This window comes from Ischnura elegans, chromosome 8 (assembly GCF_921293095.1).
Source record: "Ischnura elegans chromosome 8, ioIscEleg1.1, whole genome shotgun sequence".
In the NCBI taxonomy this organism is placed as follows: Eukaryota; Metazoa; Arthropoda; class Insecta; order Odonata; family Coenagrionidae; genus Ischnura; species Ischnura elegans.
This window is the reverse complement of record NC_060253.1, coordinates 105,388,459-105,393,982: the sequence shown is the minus strand read 5'-3', so window position 1 is coordinate 105,393,982 and position 5,524 is coordinate 105,388,459. Positions and strand designations below refer to the sequence as shown.

The following is a 5,524-nucleotide window of genomic DNA, read 5'->3' as shown; positions in this document are numbered from 1 at the left end:
CGTTCACCGTCGTAACACGGTACACGGAATCACGAGGAAAAAATAACGGAAACAAACTTCAAAAGAGAGAGATTTAAATAGTGATTCCTACCACCGTGGTGAGTGGTCACCCCCTGCCAGACACCCTATAAGTGGCTCTCATTATGTGGATGTGGATCCACCTGGCTAACCACCCCCTCCCGCCCCGCCACCATTTCCTCCGAGGAATCCATGCGTGAGGTTAGCATATTCACGATGCCCACCAATCGTCATTCCAACCATGAAGCTCACTCCTCCCCCTCCTCCTCTTGTTGAGGTTTTTCACCAATCTTTCTTGCCGCCAATATATTTAGCGCAGAATATTAAGAGTTCAGCAAAAAGGAATTTTCAGTTTTAGTCCAGGTTAAAGGTTTTTAGTTCTCACCAATCTCGATTTCCTTACCGTCCCATGTGGTCTAGTGGCTAGGATATCTGGCTTTCACCCAGAAGGCCCGGGTTCGATTCCCGGCATGGGAACTTTTTTACCGGCGTCGGTGACGGCGGGGTAATGTCTTCGCCAGCCCAACCGACGGTCGCGGGTTCGATTCCTGCCTTATATTTTTTAATGTATGGTTATTGTTTTATGAAAAAAACTTAAATTTAAGTATTTTTCATTATTATGGAGAAGCGAATACCTTCTTTGCTATATTTCAGCGTCTATGTATGAATATTTAGATAATGCTTCATCTACATAATACCCTGCGAGTTACCTCTAAGGTGTTTGGCAGGGGGTGAAAAATCACCAACCTGCAGCATGCAAGAGGACCACCACATGCACACCGCACGGTCAAAGAAATATTACGCACTCTAGCAAAATATACATGCTTATCATGATTCACGTCATCTGAGAAAATTTCTTCTCCCAATTTCCTAAGTAAGTTAAGCCTATACTTCGATCTACGCTCCTGTAAAGATTCCCATCCTAACTCGTGTAACATACTTGAAACGCTGCACTTTTTGCCGTAACAACTCACGATGCTTCGAATAAAACAACCAGCCGCTTAATTGGGGTAATGTATACCAGTCACGATGTTCACAAATTAACCGGATTGCAGTGTGATAATAAGCTGGTTAAAGCAAAACTCAGTAATCGAGTCTCTCTAGCAATATGTATTTATTTTTTTCATCCGTGACTTAACATCATCAGCATCACTCTTTGTTTATTATGGGTTTAGATCTTTCGTACCCTCCCCCATCCCACTCCTCTTTCCCCCGGAAGTCGAGAGATAGGGTCCCTGAATGAGGGGGCGTGGGAGGGCCTGGGTGCTCCAGCAGCCTCCTCTCGTGGGTACACGCAGAGGAGAAAAAAGGCGTACAAGAGGTGGGGGGGGGGAGGGTCTGGCCCACTCACCCCCCAAGCCATTGAGGGTGGGGTCGTCCTGGGAGACGACGGAGGATGTTGGGGTAAGGTCAGGGAAGCAGAGAGCGAGAGAGAGACCCTTTTCAACATCTTCTCCCGCGCAAACCCATTCGCCTTAAAAGGGTTGTCTTCCGCCCTTCCCATCGGCCCCTGCGAGAGTGGAGGGGTGGGGTGGGGCATCCTCCGGAGCGGTGGGGTTCTCTTCACCTCCTCTCTCTCTGCGGGGCGGCTCCTTCATCTCTCCTCTCCGCGCTCTTCCCAAAACTCTTATTAAACCCCACCGAGGGATCCACCACACTGCTCGCAGGGAAGCAGTGCCGCCAACATTCATTCCCACGGCTCTTCCACCACCAAAACTCGTATCACATTGCCTGGGTGCGCTGCAGAATGCGTGCGTGCGAATGGGAATACGCTGCAGCAGCAGCTCTTGGCCCTCTGCTGCAGAAAAAGTCTAAATGCGGAACATGCACAATTTTTTTAAAGTACTACAATATGAAGGTCCCTACCTTAAATGTACTCACCGAAAATCAGGTGGGTGAATAATGTTTATTAGCTGACTTATGAGTCTTTAAAAATTAATCTTCATCGGCTGCTTGAAAACACGACATCATCACTGTTGACAGGCTGAGGAAGTGGATAGAAAATCGATCTATGTAGGGGCTCAAACGCAAATTTGGCGAAAATAATTGGTTTTTATTTCAATATCTTACATTCAAGGCTCTACCGCTCTACTCTCTTAGCGAAGTGAATGGTGTACCGTCCGATGACATCAGGAGGCGTTTTAGGTCACGTGACTTCAAGCGACATTCTAGCAGAAAAGTTTCTCGGGTTTTCCACCGGTTGATGTCGTCCATGTCTCCTGACGTTTCGATCCGCGACTTGCTGATCATCCTCAGGGGATCTTCCGAATGCATATCATCATACATCTTCAATCATACATGACATTCTAGCACTTTTAATCAGCATTTAATGACGTTTGTGGAATACTAGGAGAGTTTTGGCTTATGTATTTGGACTCGTGCGAAAATTGTCTATCAAGTGAGACTTACTAGCATGATGAACAAATTTCATGCATGTTCCCCATTATCTTTGAAAACTAAAGTCACTCTTTACAAAACAATGCTAAAACCACTTCTGGCAAACGCATCACCTGTCTGATGGCTGATGGCTTCGAAGACACACCTCATAAAAATCCTGAGAACTGAAAACGTCCTCATGAGAAAAATAGTTGGCGCTCCATGGTTCATCAGAAACAAGGACATACGAAAGGACCTTCACATAACACCTATCCTCCACGATTTAAAAGAAAATCTAACACAATTCAAGAAATCCCTCAGCCGTACCGAAAATGAAAAAGTAGACAATCTCTGGAACTATACACCAAATTCAACCCTTAAATACCGAACTCCTAACTCTGCATTCCTCCCTAATCATATCCCCTCCCCCTTAATAATCACACCACCAGAAATACTAAAATGACATAGCGAAAGAACACACTAGAAATACGCTGGAGACAGCCAGAAGGCTGGGACTAACGAACATTAGAAAAACCAGAAATTCCGTCGAGGCGAGGCAATGGGAATCGGTTGCGTAAATTCACCGTTCCGCTTTTCCAAATGCTCATCGCGAGGTACGACGGCAATATTGCCAGCATCGCTGACCTCGGAGTCGAAGGGATAAAGTCCTCTCGTCTGCTGCACCGAGGGTCGCGTGTTCAAGCCCCGCTTGGGTAGGTGGCCCGTATCTAAGGCATGGGTGTTCGTATATACGTTAATTGTTAGCTCGTCCCAAAGCGTCCATGTAAACGTCAATAAAGTGCTGTTACCGGCGGTTTGAATTGAAATTAAAAAAATAAAACAAGCAACATTCAGGCTTTTTTTATCGCTATTGTCGCCTGAACGGCGACAAAATTGGTACTACATGGAATAAATTAATTCAGGCGCTACTTTGAGGTGGATATGCATGATTCTAACTCTCATTAATCACATTTTGTGGTCCAGAGGACCCGTTACCCGTAAGTGGGAACATCCTTAGAATATTTCCTTTTACTTATTTTACGGCTGGCGTCCTGACACCCTCTATTATATGTCTACTGAGGCTGCTTGCGGGGTAATATGCAGGTGTAGATAAACGGTAGGGTTGGCGGGGAGAAAAGGAGGCCAAAAAGGAAAAAGAAGGATTGAGATCGACGGTGATGAGGCACTGTGGATATTTATTTACCACCGTATCACCGAAAGCAGAGCTTTATTGGTCTTTACATCGGGGTCTATAACATACTATCAATTTAAAGTACACATGCATCCATTTGCTGGATAAGTGCAACTTACCCAGGCGGGACTGGAACCCACGACCTTCAGATTGACGGACGAGGACTTTCCCCAACGTGTCCGGCCGATGCGGGTGGATTTTGCATAAGAGATGGTTTGGGGCCCTTTGTGTCAAAGTAATTGAAATAAATTTTACGCTAAATGATATATAAAAATACCATGCACTGGGAATCGAACCACGAGTCTTCGAATTTCCTAGCATATGCTCAAATCGCCATTCATTCCAGGCTATTTACTTCACGTGGTTGCGTGAGTAAAGAAGAACAACCGCAAATGAGCTAAAACCAGTCGTGAAAATCCTTCTATTTCTCAAGCTATATACTGGGTGATGAATGTGAATCATTTTGAGCATGCCAAAGATGTGCGGTCCAATGCCTGGTCTAAGGGAAATTATTCCCAGCCGCAATCAGTATGTAATTCCGGCATTATACAGTGGAAGTAGACAGCGGCATAACTTACACTTAGCTTATCCAGGGGATATGATAAGCGGTAGGTACCTACCCATGAGAAAATCCTGACTGCACTGGAAGGACGGGTGAAGAGGAAAGTCTCGTCTTTCGGGATTAACGAAGCCAGAAATTAGCTTCGGGGGAAGCTTGGGTCAGTGGCGCCGACTCCATTGGGCCCGAGGGGGCCCGAGCCCCCTCAAAAATTCGTTATGGGTGTGAGGAAATGTGTCAGGCTTTCGCTTTTCTCCGAAATATCCAAATATCGCGATTCGAGTTATCAGGGTTCTAATTTTGATCATACGACTCTTCTAAAATGCTTAAAAACTTAAAACACACTACTTATAAAATTTCTAAGGTAAGATCCCCGGTTTGGGTCCCCCGAATATTTTATGTAAGTCTGCGTCCCAGGCTCGGGTTATATGCGGGTTGCATGTATTGGATCTTTCAGTCAGTTGACTCTCATATCAAAAGCATACATTTCATTTCTTGCATACGAAGTATTAAAATCCTATGACCGGTGTACTGCAGCCCTCCAGTCCTCCCTTTCATAAGCTAGTCCTATTTCCTCCCTTCATTCCTTTAAGGCAGATTTACAAGATGGAGAAAAGTTGTGTGACGAAAATTGAATCCTAGATAGCTGATGCCAGTAAGAACCATAATTACCTATGATGTTTAGATAAAAAACGCACCATTTTTCAACTAGAGAAATTTTGGGCGTTCAAAAACCAAACTCACGGGCAAGCGTTCCGATTGCCCGTGAGTTTGGTTTTTGAATGACTTAGATACATCGCGATCTGTGGCAGGCAAATCATCCGACGTCCAGCTGTCCAGAGTATCCGGCGACAGGGCAAGCTCGCAGTTCATCGGAGCACTTGGCTATTAGTTTCTGTAGTTTTAAAATGGTGCGTTTTCACGATACACATGTTCCATTGTTTAAATTTATTTTTGTAAACTGGCTACTTGGGGTGAGTTTGACTCGCCGGTATAGCTAACAGCCGCGCACCTTCGGCGCGGCCTTACTTACCGTGAGATTGGACCAAAACATATTTGGTAATTATGGCTACTGCTGTCATCAGTTATCCAGGGTTCAAATTTCGTGACATTATATTTCTCCAACCCGTACACTTCTTTAGATCGATCCTGAAATTTTAATTTATCGTTTGTTATTGTAAGGCATTACGAAATATCGAAAAATTGAGTAACAGAGGATCCATGTGTTAGTAATCTCCTCAGCAGGAGTATATCGAGTAGCAGCAGAAGGGAAGAATTTCGTGGGGGGCTGAAGTCTGCCCCCGTCTGCACCAACCCGCACTGAAGGTACAAGGAGGAAGAGCATCAGGTAGCTGAAGGAACTAACTACAGAAATGAAG

The 5,524-nt window shown here is 45.0% G+C and overlaps 1 non-coding gene across 1 annotated transcript; it reads left to right on the top strand.

The window, feature by feature from the left end:
- The first annotated feature begins 423 nt into the window (after positions 1–423).
- On the top strand, positions 424–495 carry Trnae-uuc. The gene has a single exon. It is a non-coding gene; the product is annotated as a tRNA-Glu (tRNA).
- The last annotated feature ends 5,029 nt before the right edge of the window (positions 496–5,524 follow it).